Below are 22,936 nucleotides of genomic sequence, written 5' to 3'. Positions count from 1 at the left end.
GAGTCCAAGAGCTACTAGGCAGAAACAAAACTGGAAACACATACAGACCCACAAGAAAACAAAGGTGTAGTGAGCAGACAGACCAATGTCTAACTGAGGGAAGTGAGGAGAATATAAAGGCTTAAGACTTGGAGACAACAAGCAACAGGTGAAGACAATGTATGGTAACCAAGAACCGGCGTAAAGCTGAGGCAGGTGAGATGACAAAACAGGAAACCCCTTCAACAATAAGTACCAAAGATGAAGCAAGTCCAAAACACTAAGAGGATAAAATTTACTTTATTTAAATTATTTTAATTGGTCAATATACCTCACAAAATTAGGGTCGCATCAGGAAGGGCATCCGGTGTAGAAACAATGCCAAATTTTGAACTATGTGAATCGTCATTGTGGAAACAGATGATTCACTGTGGTGACCCCTAACGGGAAAAGCTGGAAGTGGAGGAGGAGGAGGAGGAATGTTCTTCACAAAACTGAGCACGCTCTTTGAAAGTTTTAAATGTTTATACATGCATATGCAGTTATGAATATGCATTTCAGTGGTATGCATATTGAACAGTTTTTAAATTCATAATGTCATACAGGCAGACATCTGTGTTCTCTTTGTTGATGCTTTATTTGCAGATTTTCCAGCTTTTCACAAACACACTGCCAGTTGAGTCTATGAGAGGGTGTTTAGGCCATAATTCATACTTTCTCACACAGACACAACTATAATCTTCTACACACACTACGTCCTCTTACATATACAGTTATATTTTCCTTTATTTACTTCCATACTCTCCTACACACACTATTATTTTCTCTAACACGCACAACAATACTCTCTTATATGCACCATCATAGGCCCACCCTTCCACAGACAGCACCATATATTCTCATATGTTACTACTGTAGTCATATATTCTCATATATACTGTATGTGCATGCACACATGCACAAATATTATATTCTTGCATAACAGTTTATGTAAGTGGGAATAATTGTATATGTAATAAATTATGATGGAATATGTAAGTGAGTTCAATATTGTATGTGAAACTGAATAATAGCATATGAAAGAGAGATTAATGGTCTGTGAATGAGAATAGTCATGTGTAAGCAACAGCATGATAGTGAATGTGAGACAGAGGAGTTGTCTGTGTGAGAGTTTGCTTGAAAAGGAAATAAAACTGAAGTCTCCATTCCTGATTAGCTTATCTTCATACACAAGGGCTTTGGCCCACCTTTCCAATCATCAGGAGAACATGGCGGACAAGCGACGACTCAGTGAAGCTGTTCAAATGCAATTTATTATTCATGTGTAGCATGGACATTAGGTATTGACTTTTTTACATTGTGTTTACTTAGAGTAATTGGGTATGACACAAAATGGTTGATATGCTTATACAATGCTCGTTTAATTGCTGCTCAGGACCTGATTTCAGCCATGCAGCAGAAAGGAGCAGACCTCCAGTCAGCTGAGCTTGCTAATGGCTTGCTAACACCTGACACTTCCACCTGCAGCCGGGTCTCAGGACACACAGCAACTTTTAATGTGCCAGAATTCACAAATAAATAAGTTAAAATGTCTGAACTAAATTTTTGTCTGTGAAAGGATAGGCCTATGATGGTGCATAGAGAGTATTGTGTGTGTTAGAGAGAATAATAGTTTGTGTAGGAGAGTATGGAAGTAAATAAAGTAAAGTATAACTGTAGTTGTAAGAGGACATAGTGTGTGTAGAAGAGTATACTTGTGTCTGTGTGAGAAAGTATGAATTATGGCCTAAATGGCCTCTCATAGATGTCTGTGTGTACTAGTTTGACTTACTGTAGATGTGGAAACTGAAATAAAGGTAACTTTGTCTTCTAAATGTTATCACTAAGGCTAATTAAAACACTTACTGCAAAAATGTATTTTAACAATTACTTAAGAGGGTGCATGCCTCCTCAATTGGAATGAGCATAACACCTATGGATGTAGATAGTAATTTTCACTTGCCACTAGTTTATATATGCGCTTTAATGTAAAGAACATTGAGTTTGCCTGTAAGGTCTGTTGCTGTATAAAAGAAATCATAGTATAATATAGCATAGCATGACATAGCATAGTAGTGCTCTACTTTACTGTAGTAGGCTACATTGTGCTCTTTACTGATGGGATGTGGGGCCCTGTATAATAAAAAAAACAACAATAATACGTATAAAGCATTATCTATGTTACCAGATTTTTGTGTTTTTAAAGTGGATATTTAATTCTACACCCTATGAATTTATATTTGGACCTTTTGGAAGTGCAATTGACCATTTTCCTATAACTGCATAAGAAGTGGGATGATGGTTTACATCCCACCTCATGTCAGCATTAGTGAGGTCCTACAACACCTGGCTGACCAGATAACTCACATGGACCTAAAACATCCAGACTCTCCACTCTTGTCTTAGGGGATTTTAACAGAGCAAACCTCACCCACAAACAGCCATGCATTGATGCACCTCTCAAGCTTAATCATAGTCAACCCATGATCAATGGTTTCCCTGAGCCTCCTTGAATCACTGCCTTTACCCTTTGCATTTCCTCATTCATCCACCATCCCAACCTTCTACATTTGAAACCAATTTTGTTAATGATAGCTGAGTTTATTTAATTTTTCCCAACAGTAAGCCATAGCAGTGAACCAGTAAACACAGTACCAGCACCATTTAGCTGACCTACTGTGATCACAGCCCAAAATGTCTGCTTGAAAAGTGTCTATTTGTGGATGACATTATACTAGTGATGCTCTGTATTTGTACTTTATTTAGAAGCATTTCAGAAAAGATTTTCACTTTGGCATTGTTTTTATATTATTAGTGTGTTTTAAAAAAAAAAAAACTCATCCACTGTGTTTTTGTGCAAAATAACAAAAAATAAAATCCAAGGGGAGGTGAATCATTTTTGTAGCTACTCTAAATTTGTGGTGAATTAGCAAATATTGTGTACTGGTTGATAGCACTTAAACATGAAGTAGAAAGAGTTATAATGAATAAAGAATAGTGATGGTTATCTCAAGAGATGCATAGCCTGCCAACTTTGCATGCCACACAGTAGAACTGTGGTCTCTGTTTGTGCAGCAAGTTTTCAGATACAGATTAAACATCGGTGTGAATTTTGATCAAACCATGAGCTGTACAGTATTATAGATACTCTGCTACACCACAACCAAAAATGTCACACAGTTGGTGTTTGATCAGTTTTGTTCATGTTAAATTTCACACTGTGTCTCATGCTTATTTATTTAAAGGAGGAAGCTTCATTTTGGAGGGCATTTATTTTAATGATCTCTAAATAGCATTAAAATCATTAGTTAGATAATATTATACTTTCATTTTAAGAATTCATCTCAAGATCACTTTTTCACACAGATTTCTTTAAAGCAACATGCAATAATGATACACAAAATGAGCTAAAGACAGGCAAGAAATAAAAGGAAAACCCTGAATAAATGAGTGGTCTCTTCCAGGATGACAGTGCACACTAGGCACAAGGGGTCACTGAATGGTTCAATGAGTATGAAGGTGATGTGAATCATATGCTATGGCCTTCACAGTCACCAGATCTGTGGGAAATGTTGGAGTGACATGTTAAATGAAAGAATTGAGGTCATCCCTTCAGTAAAGTTCAGAGACTTGAAGAGTCAATGCCAAGGTGCACTGAAGCTGTTCTGGTGGCATGTGGTGGCTCAGCACCTCACTGAGATCCTTGATGTTGGTTTTACCTTTAATTTGTCTCCTGTCTATGTTCATCATCTTGCATTTTCCAGTTAAAAATTATGCAGTGATCCACTTTTATCTGCAAGGCCATTCTGCATTTGCTACTTTTTTATTGATATGATTGTTATATGGAACTTTAGCCTGAAGTAAAAAAAAATATTCCAAAATATGTTGACTAAGCTATGTAGGTATTTAAATAAACAAGACATTAGGTTAAATATTTATTGCAAGTTTAGCTCTTAAACATAAAATTATGCATATAATTGAAAACAATTACAAGAAAAAGTAATGGCATTGTTTTCTGTACTTTTTATAAGTCAAGGTACTTCTAAATCACACCTCCATTTGCGTTTCATTGATTGGACTCCAGGTTTGCTAACACCTGACTCCAGCTGACCTTTAGTGACATCAGAAACTTGGTGTTACATTACTTTTTTCACCATCACTTTGTAAGTTTAATGGTTGTGCCAAATAAAGACATGAAAGATCATGACTGTTCGTGTTTTATCGGCTTAGAACTATTGTGTTTGTTAATATTTGTGACTTTGGTGAAGATCAGATCGCATTTCATGACCAATTTATGCAGAAAATCAGGAAATTGCAAATAGTGTCATTACTTTGTATGTACAATTGGCATTAGGTTCAGGTGGTGTCACTTCAGTGTGGTATGAAAGTAAAGAAGCCTGGTTGTAGTAATGCAGGGGAAGATAATATAAAAATTTTGCACTGACATTAACTGATAACAATATTGACAAAAATGATTCTTAGGACCTCCTCACTCCTACATCCATCAGTCCTTAACAATGAAATGCTATGATCACTGTGCTATGAATAACACCAGCTGGGGTGGCTTGGTCTTTACCAGGAAATCCTGCAGGGCCATCCAGTGTTTGTTACATCTTGTTTGCAGATAATCTATATTTTAAAAATGGCTACACCTGTGAGGATTTACAATTAGCATAGTAAAACAAACATTTAAAAGATTAGGTGGAATGAGATGAATATTTTGTACTTTAAATACTTTGGTTGAACAAATGGCATGCTGAGTTATAGTGCTTATGAATGTAAAGTAAATGTCACAGTTGTGATAATGACAGTTATCTCAGGAGATGCACACAGGACTTCCTGTTCCACATGGTAGAAACTGTGCTCTCAAGCAGTTCTGCAAGTTTGCAGATGCATCTAACTTTAAAGTACAACAACACACAAGTGTATACTGACTGATGAGTGAAAGGATCATAAAGTCTTGTTTTACAAAGCTTATTTGTTTTATGTAGATTTAATAATAGTGTTCCAGTAAAATTAGAAAACTCAGTTTTTCCTTACATGGACATACAATACTTGATTCACAGCATCGCTCCTACACCACATGATGGTCTGTGCAAAGCTTTGTTCATCTTACATGTTTTACACACTTTGGTTCATGTTGGCTTCTTTCACTGGCTTGGAGACGCCTAAATTTTGAATACAATAATATATACATCTATCTATCTATCTATCTATCTATCTATCTATCTATATGTGTGTGTGTTATTATTAGACTAATAATAGACTATAATAATAATATAATCTAATAATAGATATATCAGACTATATGTGTTATTATTAGACTAAAAGGTTTATTTGTGTCATTTGCTCTCAGTCACATAGTACTAATTCCATTTAAGCCATTTTATAGACAAACCTCTTAACAAATCTTACTTTCCCAATCAGGCTCCCTAACGCAGCACACAGCAATGACAGGTTTATAAATCATGGTGATGAATGCAAGAGCCTAATTAGCTCTGTGTGTCTAAGTTTGTCCCACTGTTGTCACAAAGGTCAGACTCCATGTGCTTCTTTTTATTTCTCCCATAGTTCCATTATTCTAATTGAAGTTTGTTTTTTTATTTTTTATTTAATTTCATCTTTTATGTTGCTCTTTATACTGATCCATTTGTTATATGTCTTTTGTGGAGCATTTTGTAACATGTTTTAGAAGGTGTCATATGTACAGCAAGTAAATTTGCTAGTTAAAACCCTAAACAGCTTCGCACTACTGTACCTCTTTTGACACATTTTTAGTTGTTGATTCAGGAGGGTTGTGCTTCTAGTTTTTGATGTCTCATAGTGACTTTGAATAAACTTATTTTATTTAACTTTGAACAATAGCATCTTCCAAATTAATGTAAAGTGATTAAAGGTAAGTTTTTTGTTTTTTTTTGTCCAAAAAAAAATCCATCTGGCTGCACTACAATGCCACATGTTTATGTCTAATAATGTGTATGTCTGTACAAGACCAAACACTTTTAATAGCATCATAGACCAATACTATTTTGTGGCCCAAAGAGTTGAAACTACTATAATAAATAGCTAATACTTGAAATAGCTACTGCATGTGCACAGTGTCAAGTTACTAGACTGCTATCAGAGATTCATTTGGGAAAAAAAGACATGATCTGTATATTTAAGACCTAGTCATACCGATCATCTCAGCAACATTCAGTATCAACAAAAATCTATGTGTACTGCAAAAAAAATATATTGTATGACGCACATCTATTGAGACTTTCTAAAATTACAGCTGACAGGGCTCAGACTGTGCAGACAGCAATACACATTTTACACAGAATAGAACACCATACGTATCTGTACAACTCATCTCTATTATGATAAAGAATTTTGTCAGCATTGGAAGGTGGGGACATTTACTCTTCAGTTAAAGAGGAACTTATAGATGGGGGATCCTTCTACTGAATGTTCACAATATAAAGCTGCTGTACATTCGCCCTCTGCTGCTCTTCGTCCAGTACTACAGGCAGCCTACTTTAATATTTTAGTTGTATTTTCCCCAGTTTGAGGCAGATATTACAAGCGTGAACTATTCATAACAGCTGTTTTACATAAATAGCTTCATTCCAGCAAACCTGTGTTTCTCTGTGCAGTAATTATTATATTATTTGTAATATTTAATGTTGTTAAATCATTTTGCAAAAATAATTAAGCAATTAAATGACAGTCTTTGTCTGGCAATTTGGTAATTATGGTAAGGATTTAAAAAGTTATAAAAATCTGATGGATGCTATGTCACCATCAGGAATTACTGCCCCAAAAGTGGAGTTTAACATTGTGGTGGCTTTTCATGTTGTGGTAAATAAAGTATGTTTTTTCCGAAAGGAATAAATGAGATGGAACTCATTTTATTTCACTGGGAAAGGACTGAAAGCATCTGTTAAGTAAAACAGCTGAACCTAAGTATGGTGATGTGACCAGTTTACATTTGAACTTTTACTGGGCATCACACAAATGAATACAAAACCTTGATACACACATTACAGGCATGATTCGGTGATGGTAGGCTACCAGTGTTTATCAGCTGGCGTCTGTCTTTGTGGAGTGCACCTTCTCCCTTCTGTCAAAACAGACATTCTTGAACTCGAGCTGTGTGACACAGGGGAGTTGTTGTATCCACTGTCTATTTATAACACAGAGAGCAGGTGTGCTGATACTCAGAGGCAAAGTGATTGGCTGGGATCCTCAGAGGGCTCTTTGCTTGTGTAAATACAACCGCACACATGGAACATACTTCTATCTGCCATTTTCATTATGTTGGAAAAGTTTTTACAGGTGCATACATGCATTCTCCATTTGCATACAAGACAAAGGCCTTAACATGCATGCATGCATTCAAACAACAAAATGTTTTAGGTTGCTGCTGGCACCTACACAGATAGCCAAACACTAATTTCATTTCCAGCAACTCAAGCATATGTCCAAATGTCAGTTAAAAGGGGACACAAAGGCTCCTCGCAATATCAGATTTTAGTCTCCTGAGGGTAGAGGCTATCTACACCCATACACAGATCCTCAGAGAAAGAAGTCACTCAAATGATCTGTGGCACTCAACAAATCAGCAGGTCTTGTCCTAACATTAATTCTCCACAAACAGCTTCAAATACCATGTAAACTGCAAACCAAAGAACAACTTGTGACCACATTTTGTGCCTCCACCAGTGAGGTCAAAGAAGTTGAGAAGAGGTAGCAAGCATTGCTATACAATATTAATCATTTCTGGGCTGTCGAACCGTGACGTCACCTGATATGCCAGCTTGGCAGCTGAGCAGAGCAGTAGACCAAACATGAAGAAAATAATGTGTGTGTCTGTTGTTTTCGTGGTGTGTATCTAAAACAATTTGACATAACATTACACATTAAGACAAATATTATGGTTACTTTTACCGTCATAATAACATTCGTCCCTGACTGCCGCCTTTCTCTGCTTTAACTAACCTTGCATTTAACAGCCTGAGGAAGACATCCTGGCTGCACTAACATCTTCTAATACAACAGATCTCTAATCAATATCTATCTAACTAAGAAATTACCTAACAGCAGGTAATGACAAAGTAAGGCTTGTAGTGTCAGAAAAACATTTTACCCTCTGTAGTTTAGTTTCTACCCCCCTCAAAAAACGGAACCGCATTGCATGAGAATCGAGGGTGGAGGAAGATAGCTTTGTTTGCATTTGCTTTTTAATGTGGTCATTTGCACCTACCTCCTGTGAGACTGAAAGCACTTCTGCAGGCTCAAAAAGGAAGTAGGCAAGGCATATTTTGACAGTGGCAGTGCTTCTATCTTGATGACTTACTGCATATGCAAAAGGATTGTGCACTGGTGAAAAAGACAAGGCGTGTTTTTTTCCATGAAACCTGAAGTAGTTTTGTGCTTTTGAGATTTGTTTGACATGGCCGTTTCCATGGACTCTACTACTTTTTCTCTGGACTCTAAACTAATCAAAACAACATATTTTGGAATTTATACTACTTGGCTGACAAGCTTTGGAACAAAGAGAGTTTTTAAAAAATACATCTAGAGGAACTGACACTGACTGAGGAATTCTTTGACACACTGAAGGATATCTTGTCGCTTGGATATTGAGCCACTCAGATTCAACCCAGTAACAAACAATGCCTGTGATTGTACTGGAGGCCAGAGACTTCGCCAGCCCCCTGTTTTTGGTGCGGACATGGGAGGTCATATCTACTTGTACCACCTTCAGTCTCGTGGCCTCTCTGGAACCTTCAGAGTTAAACAAAAATGAATCTCATCTCAACACGTTCCGGATCTTCTGCATGTTTACCTGGTGCTTCTTCTTCACCGTTACCCTCCTTATCCACATTCTCAGTGTCATCCAGTTTCACAGCCTAATACCAATATCCTGGAAGAACCTGACTATGACAGTGGCGGTGTTAGGGGCACTGATGTGTCTTAGTGTCTCTGTCATTTTCCCTTGGATTGTCATGGTTCATCAAAATGTGTCACCAAGGTCTGTGACGGCTGCAGTGGCTTCCTGTCTCGCCTTCCTGGCCTATACCTCAGAGTTCTACGTGCTTCGTGCCCAAGCCCAAGAACAAAGAGGTTACATGGGCAGCATGCCTGGCCTTCTCAAGATACTCCAACTGTGGGGAGGCTGTCAGATGATACCTCTGGTTGTGGAGTCGGGCTGTGTACCACCTAGTGAATACTGTTGGCAGCTATGGGTTTCCTGTGTGTCATATGGTGTCTGTGTCCTTACATCACTAGTCACACTGATGGTAATATTAGGTGATTTTGCTGGCCGATGTTTCCTACCTTTTGATAGATTTTTGGCTGGCTTCAGTTTGATTGGGGTGTTGCTCTACATCGTGGCTACAGTGATTTGTTTTACCAAGATTCTGCAGATGCAAAAAAGTAAAGACCTGGTTATCACAGAAACAGCAATTGCCTGTCTTACACTGTTAGCTTATACAGTGGACCTTGCCTTCTCCATTAAACAGTTGTGTGACAGGAGTCATGCATGAAGTAACACACCACAGTAAATGTACTGCTTGTGAAGTACATTATGTACAGTCTTGGAAATGTTTGCAGAAAATCATGTCTTTGGCAAGTATGTAAATTCAAACTGATTCGATGTTTTTACTAATAATCATTGCTGTGTAATCAAACTCTCTCTCAACACCCATGCTAACTTACAAGTTGTTTACATATTAAAAGCAAAAAACTGAGCACCCCTGTTCACACTGTATTGCTTTAGTGAGTATTACAAACAGGACTGGTTTTACTGATGGAAAGGAACTATGTGGCATTTATAGTTCATTTAACTATGACACATACTGTATAACCACATTAGAGGCACTGACTCATAAGCAAACACTGTCCTTTGGACATAATAATATGGTACAGAAACTGTAGCTGAACAGCAGGCACCAATAATAAAGCTTAAAATATAAGCAGTTTACTGCAGATATATAATTTAGAATATAGGGCCTATACACCAAAAGATTGCAGGCAAATAATAAAAATATTTGTCTTTTCTACAATAGCCTAAATTTGATGAGAACAGGTACCATTCACTAACACTAGATGGCAGCATTCTCATTAGCACCTCTAAATCACGGGACCGGAATTATACCGTAGTATTTACTGAATGTTTCCATTTGCAGAAACGCACTGTTTTCAATAATATTTTTAGTATGGTAAGATTTTGATTCAGATAAATCACATTGTCCCTTATTTTTGCTGCCTACATTGAGAAGTCAGAAAACACTATGCCACATTGTTATAACTTTACATTTAAGGTTTACTCACCTCTACCTCATCTGCTCTAGGCCTTTAAGCAACGATGTAGAAAAATCGATCGTTCACCGTCCGCCAGACAGCAAGTCAGTTATGCTGCTGCTCGGCTTCGATTACTTTGGCCTTGATAGACTCTCGCGTTTTTTTTTCTTTAAGGAACTGAGTGGAGTTAGTCAGTTGTCAACAGGCTGCAATAGAAACCGAGTTGTAGAGACAACGTGGAACCGACAATACAAACGTTTTTGTACGTTTCTCTTGGCAAAAAAAGCCTTTGGACTCAAGTCGGATGTTCGGTGTATTCAGATAAAAATGAAGTCCCCCACACGGTGAGCTATCTTTGGCTTCTTCTCTTTCAGAAACATTTGGCGATTTTGCTGAGGTGACCTCGGCCGGCACGGACTGATTCCTTACTCAATTTATAGCAAGGTAGCTTTTCTGTTATGTCAGTTTTCTTATATAGTTTATTATGGACTCATATTTAAGCTAATAAGGGCGAAAACTGTGTCTCAGTTGAGGTTGTCAATAGCATGCTATGTTACCTGCATCACAGGACAGGCTGGTTTCATTAGTCGTTGTTAGGCTTGCTATTGGCAAAGCTTGGCAAATCTTTATTTAGGCCACGTTATCATGCTTATTAGCCGATGTAACGCCTTACAACAACACTTGTAACGCTGCCGACGTTACTGGCAAAGCAGTTGAATATTATCCCTGTGGCGAGGTCAGAGTCCACAACCACTGTACACAAATGCTACAGAAATGACCACCCAGCTGCGAATACATAGTCTTTATATTGTTGTTTTTTTATGTTATGTGTTTACAGTATGCCTGTAATGATTTAGCTTTTCTCTTGCTGCTGATGTGTTTCTCAGAAGCCCTCCGACCATCATGGACATGTGAAACTTGACTCTGCATTAGGCAGCTGAAAGTCCCAGGCTGGATTGAATGGCACTGAGGATACAAGGTAAGCGCTTTGCCAGTAAATCTGAACTCATTATTGATCCGTTTCCTGAGCTACAAATGACCTTATTGAGGCCAAAGTCCAGACAGAGAGAGGAGGGAGAGCTCAGTAGGAATACACAAAAATTGGTGTACACAAAAGCTTTCAGGAATCAAAGGAATGTTTTGCACCATATCAAGTGATATTCTTAACCTAAAGAGACATGGGAGATGACAAAATATTTGACTAATCTCATGGGAATCTTAACTGTGAAGAACAGGTGTGGCCTTTTTTGTCAATTACCTGCAGTGATGCTGATGCATCAAAGTGAAATTATAATAGGCTGAATGGTTCACAAGCCTCTAGATGACTGTGGAGTAGCTTTTAGAAATGCCACACACCTCAAGGCTTGGAGGGACACAAGAAACTTGTTTTGTATTCAGATATTTTACAAATGAAGGCCTGTCTTTATGCTCAAGGGCCTCCAAGTAAAAGATCTTGAAGTGGGGGTGGTTAAAGTCAACAGCAGCAGTGTGTTTTACAGGTTTCTTTGCACACAGTGGCCTCAAGACATATTCTAAATGCTAAGTAACTTGCTACTCAATTTTTGTCATGTATATTGGATATCTTTTTTTTCCACTTTTGACATCTAGCTGTTGTGCTTACACCATGAAACATGAATGTTTGTGCTAGTTGGAGTTCAGCATCCTCTGAGGAGGCTTGAATATCTTGGGATTTAAGTCATGGCATGATAATTTATCAAGCACAAAACCTGTTGAAGGGGTATACACCTTCATACATTTAGGCCATGGTCCAGTCCCACACACAACACCATGCTTTCTGGTGTTTTTGGTTTTCTGAAAGTTATTAGTATGATAAATTCATTATTACTTGATTATAACTAAGGATAAATTCATAGGATTTGTTGATAATAATAAAGCTTAAGGTTTACCTGATATTTGTCATATATAGGACACAGCACCAGTACACTGTGTGTGCTTAGCTTCCATGAAGGCAGGGGTGAGAGAGGAAGATGTCATTTTGTTAGAGAAAGAAAAAGCTAAATACAGGATTTGAACACCTGTGAGAGGCAGAAGAAGGTTTAGGGTTGGAGCAGAAGGTAGCGGTGGAGGGAGATGTCACACGTTGGTGTTTCTTGGCAGCATGGCTGGCAGCATGTCAGAATGATTTAGAGAGCATCAGACCTTCATTTACTGTCTGTGAAAGTGTGTTAAAAATAAACGTGCAGCTGAATGTGCACTGTTCTAAACAGATTTCACCTTTTGCGTTGCAACTAGTTTTACTGGAGACATGCTTTGAGAGCCAGACATCTCTGTCTGTGTTTTTTGCAGTGCAGTAAAATAGATAGTAGCAGTGCTTTTTATCTTTCCGCTTGTTGTTTTCCTCAAATGGAGCATGTCATAGTCATCTTTCACTGTGAGACAAGGAACATTATCAATCTTTGTGCAGCAATTGACTGACACTCCTGTTGACTGTACATGCGCTCATAGCTTTGACTCATTCTGTAGCCTTCCAGGTTCACACCAAGTAGAACCTATTTTTATACACTGACGTTTTCCTGTTTTGGTCAAAGCTCAGTTGAAGCTTAGACCAGCAGATGAGAGATGCAGATGGTATAATGTACACTCACCGGCCACTTTATTAGGAACACCTGTACAGTTATATGCACTTCAACACTTCCACCTTAACATCAAAGCTCAAAATGTTTGTTTTGGTGAAATTATAAGTGTATATACTCAATTATATGTTATTATTGAGGTCATAGTTAAAGGGGGTGTCTTACTGGAATACATTATATTTAAAGGTGTCTCTATTTTTGTCCTCCTCAGCTACATACATGAGAGGGTCAGAATATTAGGAACACCTCTGAATATACAGTAATGTAGTCCAGTACAGCACCACCATTAAAGAGCCCATTTCATGCTTTTCTGTGTGTGTTTTCCAACTTACCTAAAGTGTTACAACAATGACTTATCATTTAAACATGACTGAAAGCTCAAAAACCAAGGTGTACCTACAGTATATTGTTGTACATCTATACAGAAGCAACTTGGTCTCACGAACTCTCGCTGGCAAGACTTTTTTTCAACTATGTAAAGTCTTATGCAAAAAAGGCTTGCAGATATTGCTCAGGAACTGTACACTATTTTTCCACTGAGATTTGTCTCTACAAGATGAGAGCATTTTTAGGAGATTTTAGTTTGCCTTTTGTCATATGCTTCAGTAACTCTGTTTGGCCTTTGGCTCTTAAACATGCCATGGTTTTCAGACTTCTGACTCAAGGGTTGTTTGGATTAAAAATAATACAAACCAAGCCTTCACTTTTAACTACATGGCTCTTTAGTTTAATTTGTAAGGAATAGTTAATTGCCTTGCTTCAGGGTTCCTCACTCACTGCTTATACAACCATTTTGTCATGCTCCCTTGAAGGAGTTTCCTAGTCTAGCCTATTGTCACATGAGCGTGAGCTTGTCAAGACATATTAATTTTTTATCAGAGCAATGTTCACTGTGATCTTCCCAGACTTTCACATAGGGGTGTGTCTCTGTTGATTGTCTATAGAACTCTTAGTACATCTCTATAGACAATTGTAATCAGTAAGACACTGATAAAGCTGACGGGTGGCATGGTGTGCATTAGTGCTGTCGCCTCACAGCAAGAAGGTCTGAACCCCAACCGACCCGGGGGCCTTTCTGTGTGGAGTTTGCATGGGCTCTGTGTGGTTTCTCTCCGAGTACCCCCAACTTCCTCGCACAGACCAAAGGCATGCAGCTTAAGTTGATTTGCAACTCTAAATGTGTTTGTAGGAGTGAGTGTGGTTGTCTGTCTCTAAGTGTCTGCCCTGTGATAGACCTGTCCAGGGTGTACCCCGCCAACATAGACTAAGTCAAGATATTTGTTACTGGTTAAGACCTGAATCTCTTTTAAATTAACATAAAGATCTGCCATTCACAGTTGAAGCCTTTTGTTTTCTAGCTAGGTGCTGCTTCTCCTGAGCTCCTTCCTCATTCATGCAGGTGCCAACAGCCATTACAGTTATTGCACACAGGTGGTGGTCCCTCACTTGTCCAACCTCAGAAATAATGAACCTCACTGACACATCAGGAGAAAGTGTGAGTCTGCCACTCGGCAGCAGTTGTAGGCCTGCTTCAGGTACTGTCTCCATTGTGCAGTGACAGTGCCATTCATCTCACTGCCATAATAATCATCACTTGTTACCAGAGAAAGGAGAAAGAGGTGAGATGGGAGATGCATAAATATAGCATGTCTATAAATATTACTTCAGAGTTTCTCATTTGAGGCTGAGGCTGCACAAATGCTTGAAAAAAATAGTGGCCTCAGGATCAGTGAATTTTTTTGTTGTTTTAATTTGAGCCCTGATGAGTAGTGCCAGGTGCCTTTTCATAATTTAAGATTAAAGCCATTCCTTTAGAGTTTCAAGCAGTCATTCACCATGGTCTGCGGATTAGTCTGAATATAACAACAACATAAAACAGGCCATTCTAGTCTCCATGAGTAGCTCTCACCCTTGATAACAATGTAGCCTTTTGTCATTATGGTTTGGCTGAGCAATGTTTTCCCCAGTTCCTTTCACTTTGTCCAACCCTGATAACAATACAGGTGGGATGCCTGCATTCTACACTCTTGCGTTGGACTTGTCATTGGCCAGGAAAATGCAGTAATTTCTAAATGAGAACCCTGCTTATCTTTAATATGTTGAAAGAAATATGTTTGAGAAATTCTAATGGTAAGAGGAACAAATTCTGTTATACAGCATTGTACATTTTAATTACATTATATATTTTAAATGAAACCTTTAATTACTTAATTTTTTTAAAAACGATTTATTAAATGTGCAGCTCTGCAGCCTGTTTTTCACTCTGGATCTGTAGAAATTAATGAATGTAGTATGTTGACATTTGGCAAAGGCTGGGAACTATTCGGGGAAACAGAAGAGTCTTTGTGGAAGCAGAGCAGGAAGTTGGTCTCCTGGGTTTGACCCGATGTGACTGCTGCCCCAAAGGCTTGGATGCAGACTGTAGCTTGGCTTACTGCACCATTCCCATTGTCTCATGCTGGTTAGTAGGCTTAGTTTCACTGTGTCACCTGTTTAGGGATAAATCTTCTGCATTGTAAATGTGTGACTAAGTCCTGAAGAGATACAGTGTAGGTGCTGACTGTTTTACCTCATCATTACTCCCTTATTTCAGAGAACTCTAGCAGTTCTCTGCAGTGTAAACCATAACTAAACCAAGCCCTTATGAAAAGAGCCAGGGTTTATCTCTCTGGGAAACACAATTACATTGATGACCTCTTGTGCTTAATAAACAACGATCTAAACTCCTCTTTGTTTCTGCCTTGTTGTTAATAGGAAAGACTATCTCCTACCAAGTTATTAATGTTATAGCAGTTAGCTACAATAGCTGCAATAGGAATTAGTGAATTGTCTCCTGTAAGAGTCGGTGGTAAGGCTGACTGAGTCGGTCTCTGTAACTAGAGCAAAGAGGCAGACCTCTGGACTTGATCTATGTCACAGTTTTGTCACAGTTGCAGCCAAGGGCTTCGTTCAAAAATAATGAGGGCTTGTTGAGGTTAAGCAGTTAAGTGAGGAGTGCATTATTTAACAGGAACAACATGTGGGTCAGTGAACTGACATGGTTTGAAATAAGCTGTACCTTGCGGCATATTAGCCGCATTTAGAAACACAGTGCTTCTTTGTGTTCTAAGTAACAGTAAGTGATTGTGTTATCTGAGTTGTGCTAAGAAAGCCATCAGTCTCTTTCTCTGTCTTTGTCAGTTCTTTGTTACTTCCTCGTCTGGGCAGACTCTCTTGTCACATGCTGTCCGTGAGGCGGCGTGATCTCACTGTTGTGACCCATAACAGCTGAGCCATTACAGACAATAATTGAGCAATCCCACTATCCTGATGACCCTCTGAAAACAAATGTTAACTCTTCTGTCATTAACACTTTGCCATGGAAAAGTTTGAATATTAGCAAAAATAGGAAAAAGGTTTTCTTGTGCTGTATCTGTAGTTAGAAAAAGGTTTTATTATTACTAAGACTTGCAGGGCTGTGTTTCTACACTTGAATCATGCTTATCACAGTAGAATCTTGTTCAGACCTGCTATGATCAGTCAATTAATTGATTGATAATCAAGTAATCATCTGTCACTTTTCAAGCAAAAAAAGCCCAAACAGCCTTTTGTTTCAGCTTTTTGAGTTTAATGATTGCAACTTTTTTTGAGAAGTATTACTCATATTGCTCTCATATCGTATCATATCACATTTTGCTTTCAAATTATTATGAGGTACAGTAGTATCTTTGGGTTTCGGACTGGTGGTCAGATAACTAATCTGAAGCTGTTACCATGGACTCTTGGATTTTGTCAGTTATAATGGTCATTTTCCCATTTTTATGACATTTTATAGATGATATGATTTATCAAATCCTGCCTTGTGTGGTGCCTGAGTGAGTGTGTCTATCAATGCCATTGTTTTGTTTCCTCAACCACTCCCAGTATGAGGCATCTGCTGTTCTTTTGTAAAGTACTGTCATGAGACAGAACCTTGTATTTCTAAGCAATTTATAGGAAAGGCTAGATTTTTTTTTTTTTTATGGACATTATATGTTTAAAATTATACACTGCATGTTATTAGTTTTCATGAGCCCAAGTGTCATGAGACTCATTCATTTACACCTGTAGCATTTCAATTCAAAGAAGAAGGAGCAGCAGCACAAAAAGAGCCCTGAGGTTTTTACAGAAACTGCTAGTCTGTGTTTTAACTTTGGCTGTGCAGGATAAAAGTGATATGCTGACCATCCACTAGCAATATCCTAATCATATTTTGTCAATTCTGTACATGCGGGTTATCTTGTTTCAATAGCAATGTGTGGTCTAGTTGGCTGAGGAAGGTGGGGAGACTGTTGATACACATACTAATCTCACCCCTCAGCATTTCAATCCCCAACTGTCTCGCAGGTTTGACAGCATTCTTGAACGGTTTTGTTCTGTTGACCTCTATTGTTTATTTGTCTCCAGAACCGGAAATCTGAAAGGAGTTTGTGCAATGCATTCACCAGTTTGCCACAGCTGCTTAGTCACTCAAACATGCCCAGGTTTTCACACACCTTGGTCTCAGCCAATTCAGTTAGCCACACTGAGCTCTACCATACTGCTCCGCTTATCTGTCTACACTGTTTAATGCATGTTTCTACAGTAACATAGACAAAATTGTGGATGTATAAAAACACACAACTGCATTCACATACATATGTGCATCAAAATAACTGAAAAGAGTATTGTTTTGTTTTATATTTATTATCCCATTTAAGTTCATAAGCCGCACAGTGTTAGCACAGTGAGAGAAAGCTGAAAGAGGCACGTCATGTTAAGCCATGCTAAGCTTTCTTATCTTCCATCTCAACATCTACCCAAATAATGTGGCCTAAAAATCTTGCAGATGGTAGATATGTGTAAACTGCCACTGCCTGTGGAGCCATTAGCTGTCAGTTGCTGTAACTAAAGTGTTGGCTGGAGCATTAATGTGAGTACTGGACTCTTTGACACTTTGCAAGTCATTAGCTAGACTGTCATTGTAAGCACAGGGGAAACCATTACTACCGCAAATAAACAGCAGGATTTAATGTGGGATCTCTTCTAATCCCTTCCTTGGCAACCTGAGTAAGGCACAGTGGCCTGAGATTTCATTGTTTTTCACGGGAGAATGTGTGAGTCGTGTTTTTAAGGTCTTTTTCCATGTAGTTTGATATGTTTCTTAGCAAGCATTCTCTTAATGCCAATGATGTCTGAAAGTGTACTTTAAGACATTTGACTTGCTGTGAGGAGGGTGGTATGTAGTGTTGTACTGGCAGCAAACAATGGGAAAGATGACTTGCAAGAATACCCTTACTGTGCACTGAACTTGGAAACACCAGAAAAACTATCAGCCAGTTCTACTGATACTGTACTTCAGGCATTGAGATGATAGAGAGGGAGGGGAGCTTATCTTGTATTTCCATACTTAAATGGTGCGTATGTCAACATTCAATGAAACAAGGAATAAGAAAAGATGAAAAAAGACAGTTAAGTCTTTTTGCAGACATATTGTTTAGCGTCTGGAAATAAGACAATATGTAAGATCACTTTCTGCTGTTGTAGACTGATGAGTAGTGGTCTTCCCCATGTGGGATGTCTTTTCCCATAGTCACATAGCAGCAATTTCCCTAACAGCTTTTTTTTTATTATGGCTCACGCTCACTCATAAATGAGCTGGCGACTGGTATTTGCTTTGTTACCAGTCCAAAGCTCTTGGGTAGTTCATCGTAAGGAGTGGATTTTGTTAGAATTAAGGGATTTAGGAAAAGTGGCCAATTTGTTTGTGCATTGGGCAAGACATCACATGAGGAAGCTTGTCATGAAATAGCTTCTTAACCATGGGCTTGCTGAAGAGCCAAACTGGGTTTGAATTACTGTGCTTTTCTGAAGTAATAATGAATATATAATAAGTGAAATTTTAAGGGCTGCATTGAACAGTACACTAATGGATTTGGCAGTATAGATGAGTGTGTGTTTTGGAAGTGTATTACTGTGGTCTTGGTCAACAGCTCTAAAGTCTAGGATATGCTTCACAAGAATTTGATTGTACAATGTGTTGCGCAATCATGTCTAAAGGCAAAAGTGTTTATGCTGTTCTACAGTGGAAGGCAGGGCAATAGCCTTCTGTCACATGAAGGGGTAAACTTGATAGTCTTTCAAAAGTGTGAGGACTGCCTACTTTCTCACCTCACACCTTATGAGTTGGTGCATGAAGTAAGTTTGCTTTTCAGAAATGGGATTCATGAATTTTGATTGCACAAAGGGTTCAAGGGCTGTTAGACAATCTGGCAAGCCTTTAACTTGAAGCATACTGACCTTTAAAGAGTGCATAGTTGCCAGGGGGGCTGTGTTCACACCAGTAGTGGAAGAAGTACTCAGAATGTTTACTTGAGTAAATGTAGCAATGCCAAAGTGTAAAGTACTCTGTTACAAGTAAAAGTTCTGCATTCAAAATGATACTCAAGTAAAAGTACAAATGTTTTTGCTAAAAAATATACTTAAAGTATCAAAATGTGCTCATTATGCAAAATGGCACATTTCACATTAATCTATATCATAAAATTGGATTCAAAATATTGATGTATAAATATGTTCATCACATATAATGTTGCAGCTGGTAAAGGTGGAGTGAATGTTAACTACCTTATATGCTTATAATTCATATATTAGTAGCTTGTAAATTTTCCACTGAGGATCAGGAAAGTCTTAAGATTATACTGTATTTAGTTTTATTAATCTGTTTCAAAAAAGTAACTAGTAACTACAGTTATCAAATAAATGTAATAGAGTAAAAAGTTCAATATTTGTCTCTAAAATGTAGTGAAGTCAAAGTATGAATTAACAGAAAATAGAAATACCCAAAGTACAGATACTTCAAAACTGTACTTTAGTAAATGTCCTTGGTTACTTCTCACCTCTGGTTTACACTATTCACCAAGGGCCTTACTGCCTCATGGCCTTTGTTCTGAGGCCTTTCCATCTGGAATGACCACATGGCAAAGAGTGATCCTCAAATATACCTTAGTAGCATGACTTAATGTTTACCAGAATACTGTCTTTGATAATGTATTACAAGGAAGAGGTGAGGTGTCTGAATGACACATGAATAACGTATGAGGGAGGGTTTCTTTCCTTCCTGACAGCCACATCCGTGGTTCCAGACTGGCTGACAAAGTGCGATTTGGAACATAATCTCATGGAGGAGGTGGTCCCATTATGGGACAGTGAATCGTGCTGTTTTGGGGGCCATTTAAACGTACCTGATTAACCCTAAAATGCTAACATTCCCTGTGGCATTTTTGACCAATAGTTGTGCTATGGCGATGTTTCACTATGAGTTGGTTCCAGTTTTGTTTGTGTTATGGACATGCACTAGGACACATGCATGTGAGCGCATGTACAGTATATATGGGGGACAGGATACACAGTCCTGTCAGTGGTTTAGCATTGTTGCCCTGAAGAAGATGACTGTGAATAAATAAACATGGATGTAAACCTTTCTTGATATAAAAATACTTAGGAATGCAAATGATTGTTGATGAAGAAAATATGTTCAACACATTTGTTTATAACTTGAGGATACACATTGAATTTTGGGTAGTAACACTGTAATGTGAACATTTATTCGTTTACAAAAACTCCACAGGGCACCTTTAAGAATTAATATAGGCTACATTAAGTTGTGAAGGGTTGGAATACAAACATACTGTATGAATAATTTCCATTCATATTTTTACAGTTGATGGTACTGGGAGTACTTTTTCTATAGGTACTGTGATGTCATAGTTACATTTGCCAAGGGCAGGGGTTATGTTTTTGCCAGCTTTTGTTGGTCTTACCGTCACCCAACATGACCTCACAGGTTGACACGGAACATACAACTTTGCTTCACTGTATTTTTTCTGTGTCGGTCTCGAGGGGCTGCGCTCGTCCAGTAACGGAGACCGTTTGAGCAATTTATCAACAGCTGTTGAACAAGCAGAACACAAACTTGCAGTACTGTGACAGCTTCACCGTTTGCCCATGGTCTACTCACTGAAGTCCCCGTTTTACCCCTAAATGAAGGAGTGGATATCTGACATCTATATCGTTTTTCATGAATAACATTCAAGCTAATAAAGATCTCAGCATTATTCCAAATGCCAGCAGTAGGTTTCATGGTCAAACGATCATGGGAATATTGCATTTATGGCATCATGGGGAAACTGAGCTGCCCCTTGGTGAAGGTTGCTCTCTCTGAGTGCTGTCTAGATAACCGCTGAAACATTGCTTCTGAATAACACACACTTTGATTTGTGATTGCATAAAGACCGAATTTAGAAATTTTACTTGGCCCTTCAGACATCGGATGAAATCTGTTTTAGGTTACTGCACAGTTGTATTTGTAACATATCACTGTGTCAAAATGAATTTGACACAAATCTAACAGTTTATTTGAATAATATGCTGAAACACAGTTTGAAAAACAGTTTTTGTGCATGGATAGCTTCAGTATGTGTAATAGCCATGTTACCAGTAGCCTATGCCGTGCTTGACACAACAGAAGTGAGCTGTGCATGTGTCCCTCATGAGTGCAAAACATTAGTAGGCAGTAGGAGTTTTAATGAGGTTTGCTTGCTTCTCTAATTGGCTTCATCAGCATCAGTGGCAGGATATTCTGCACCGTCCTCTAAGTTGGTTCAGTAGCTCAAGGAGAGGTTCTGGGGACATAAGACAAACAGGGAACTTCATTGTTATTGTGTACATAGACACACTAGGTTGGACAGCCAAATGTGTAAACATGTTCGTACCAGTCTTTTGCTCTGTTTGTTTGTTCTGTTTATTTGGGGAGCACAAATCCCTACACATGTTGCTCCCATATCATTTATCCAGTTGTGCTGATGACAAACGCTTCTATGTGCTTTGAGTCTTGTATGCTAAAATGAAATTCATGTCCAGCTGGCAGTCCTCTAGAATGGTCTCATTATGTTGCTGCTGACTGAAGGCTGGCTAACTGGGGACAGAGGTGGCTGGCAGACTGCCTGGCTGGGTAATGAGCTCACTCGTGACCCATGTGACAATAAGTGGCCATTAAGTTGAGTCTGTACATAAGTGAACCAGCCTGACCACATGCCACCTCTGTTGTTGGGACAGGGAACAAGGACGCCAGTGCCAAATGTCAGCAAGACATTATAATAATCTGTTTTCACTATCAGATTATGTCTCAAAAATGCAAAAGTTTGGTCACAGTGTGTTTCCAGATGTATCCTGTCATCACCGTCACCATGTTAATAAACAATTGAAGTTTAAATCAATATTTAATCTGATAGCAAAAATTAATTGTGTGTGCGTGTGTGAAAGATATCTTTTGGCTTTTGTTACATGCTACATATCAAGTGCTGGCTGAGAATGGGGAAGTATGTAGGAATGAAAAGAAGAGCTTCTGATTTCACTGGGCAGCTCAGTAGCACACTGCATTCATAGCTGTGGATGTTGTGCATCTAAATTCAGAGTTTGGAGACTGAAGGTGATCACACAAATTCTTACCTTTGCACAGTCAGTACCAGAATACAAATGGTCCACCTATTGTATTTCCTCATGTGTTTGCTCCAAGGTTTTTCTTTTTCTTTACAGATTCAACATGTAGCTGTACTTTCTACTGAACTGTGTTTGTTTCTAAATTGTCATGATGGCAAGTCATTGTATGGTTATTTCAAATTGTTTGACTGTAAAGTAGCTTAGTAGCAGAGTTACATTAGTCATGAGTCATGAGCTTGTACAGTGAAATCATACAATTGACTACTCTAGTTTTCTTTAAAACTGCATTAACTAACCTCTCTCTCATTTTTGACCATTAAGGGCAAAGTTAGAGCCAGATCAAACTCAAGCAGTATCCCTCTTCTCCCTCCGCTCTCTTTGCCCCTCCTACCCTGTCTCTGAAACTACATCATATGTGGTCACGACAGCCAGGGATAGTTGTGGCAGTCAGGTAGCGCAGCAGTAATAACCAGCTCCAGAACAAATGTATACAGAGTATATAGTCCACAGAGCTCTTGGTTTTCAGTGGTATTGCA

The 22,936-nt window shown here is 38.5% G+C and overlaps 2 protein-coding genes across 2 annotated transcripts in view; one reads left to right on the top strand and one right to left on the bottom strand.

The window, feature by feature from the left end:
- The window catches only part of LOC109957938 (perforin-1-like), a 74,374-nt gene extending 66,063 nt beyond the window's left edge, over window positions 1-8,311 (bottom strand). The window contains exon 1 of the mRNA XM_020596197.1: window positions 8,267-8,311. The gene's annotated coding sequence lies outside the window, so the exon portion shown is untranslated. The remainder of the gene's footprint in view (window positions 1-8,266) is intronic.
- Window positions 8,312-10,451: 2,140 nt separating this feature from the next.
- The window catches only part of LOC109957818 (testis-expressed protein 2-like), a 30,751-nt gene continuing 18,266 nt past the window's right edge, over window positions 10,452-22,936 (top strand). Inside the window, 2 exon segments of the mRNA XM_020595993.1 lie at window positions 10,452-10,652; window positions 11,196-11,287. The gene's annotated coding sequence lies outside the window, so the exon portion shown is untranslated.

Source organism: Monopterus albus, unplaced genomic scaffold (assembly GCF_001952655.1).
Source record: "Monopterus albus unplaced genomic scaffold, M_albus_1.0 scaffold29.1, whole genome shotgun sequence".
NCBI classification, from domain to species: domain Eukaryota; kingdom Metazoa; phylum Chordata; class Actinopteri; order Synbranchiformes; family Synbranchidae; genus Monopterus; species Monopterus albus.
The sequence above is the reverse complement of the archived record's forward strand: the minus strand, read 5'-3'. Positions and strand labels throughout refer to the sequence as shown.